The sequence below is a fragment of the Octodon degus genome, unplaced genomic scaffold (assembly GCF_000260255.1).
Source record: "Octodon degus isolate 3935 unplaced genomic scaffold, OctDeg1.0 scaffold00235, whole genome shotgun sequence".
NCBI lineage: Eukaryota > Metazoa > Chordata > Mammalia > Rodentia > Octodontidae > Octodon > Octodon degus.
In genome coordinates, this window is record NW_004524811.1 from 553,686 (window position 1) to 555,574 (window position 1,889).

At 37.6% G+C, this 1,889-nt stretch overlaps 1 protein-coding gene across 2 annotated transcripts in view; it reads right to left on the reverse strand.

Annotated features, from left to right (window-relative positions):
* Gabra2 (gamma-aminobutyric acid type A receptor alpha2 subunit) overlaps positions 1–1,889 on the reverse strand; it is a 146,030-nt gene that overhangs the window by 79,275 nt on the left and 64,866 nt on the right. The gene's annotated exons all lie outside the window — the stretch shown is intronic.

The following is a 1,889-nucleotide window of genomic DNA, read 5'->3' on the forward strand; positions in this document are numbered from 1 at the left end:
TCCTGTTACAATGCTCAGGCACTCATGCCTTCTAGTAGCTGAGAGAAGAGAAGAAAGACACACAAAGCCTTTCTACAATTCAGTGTGTGGGCTGCAAAGCACGAGCCCTATGAAGTGGTATGCACAAGGAACAGAGGGGCTGGAAATTTGAGGCACCCTGAAAAGACATTAGAGAAGATGAAATTTAAGCATGGCCCAGAGTTCACAAAAGATCACCAGTTGGCAAAGGAGGTGGGAAGCATAATAAGCACAGGGACAAACACTGGAAGGCCAGGTAGCTGTTAGAGTAATGGCATATCTGAGAACAGTGAGAAGTCTACTGCAATCTTTAAAAATAAAAGCCTCTCGGAGAGTTATAATGCCTCATAAATGTTGCCCTCTGTCTCACCTCTTTCCTCAACCACATTGCTTAAAAATGTTCAGTCTTTATCTACTTTTTCGCCTCCCACATACTTCCACCTACTGCAATCTGCTTGCTTTTACCCTACCAGCAAAACAGGCCTTGTTCTTAATCTAATGACACATTTAAACGGTTTTCTTTGCTTTCTCATAATGTAGAGCATGGTTATTGTCTCCCTGCTTTTGCAATGCTCTTTTATTTTCATAGTCTTGAAACAACATTCACCTGGAGTTATAGGAAATGACTGGAAAAATTCTCATGAAAAGATTTGAGACCTTCCCATGCATGCCAACAATCTTCACGCTGCAAAAAATGATCAGGAGTCAGCTACTTTCTCTTAATTCAGTGAGAAGAAAGATTTGTACTAATAATGTTTGGACAGGATATCATGTCTGCCTCTTGTACTATGAAAAACCAATATGAAAACGACAATATGCAATGTATTAGTTATTGAAACTGTCCTACTAATTGGTTTTGAAATTGCTTCATTGCTATTTGTTTCTCAATAAAATTAATTTAAAAAATGATTAGGAGTAATACCAGAGGAAATAATCTATTATTCTTAATCTAGGCATGCTACAAACATAGGCTTTGGACTTGGAGCCTAGGAAAATTGGTTGCAATTTCTGTGACTTTTATTTTAGAAGACTTTATGTTCAAAAATCATAGTTGCTTGATATGTAGTTTATCCAGGAGTATGGAGAATGTAAGGCAATGCAACTATGTCCCCAGAAGTTTAGGAGAGCTAAAACATAATCACATATTAAATTCCTAGAGAAAGGTAGCAGATGAGGTCAATCACTTCTGCTTGGCCCTTTTGCTGAACTGTTTTCCCACTCTCTAGGTGAGGCTTTGCATTGAGCCAAACAGATGGATTCATGCATAGCCCAACCAGCTCTATAACCTGCATCTACCAGATATCATTGCCTCTGAATCAGAATATAAGTTGATGGGCTTTGAGAATTGTAATTAAGGGTCAAGCACAGTCTATTTCAGGGAAGGAAATCAACATGTAGTGTGACAAATATGCATGGTTGTTCCTCATCAGCTTCCACTGAGTTATTTTTAATTTTCTTGCTGTTGTTTAAGTAGCAAAGTTCTAGAGTTTCTACAAAAGTATGAAAAGACTTTCACTTCAATTTCTTTCCTTGACAATTTAATGTACCTTTGTGGTGTCAACTGTCATCAGATAGATACAACCCATGTCCATTCCAATTCCCCTCTGAGCCGTAATACATGCCTGCTACCTTGATATCTTTAATTAAATACACGCTAGCTCAACATAGACAAAGCCACAAATATTCATCAACCAAGCAACAAAATGAAAACAAACTTTTTCTGTGTTTCATATGCTCATAAATGGTATCACTTTTCACCCAATCTTTCAAATCCTTCCTTCTATATTTCATCTAAAACCTCTACAGTTAACAGATCAATAGCTCTACTGCAGCACAATGTACAGTAGTCTCTTGTCTGGAATATGAGTTTT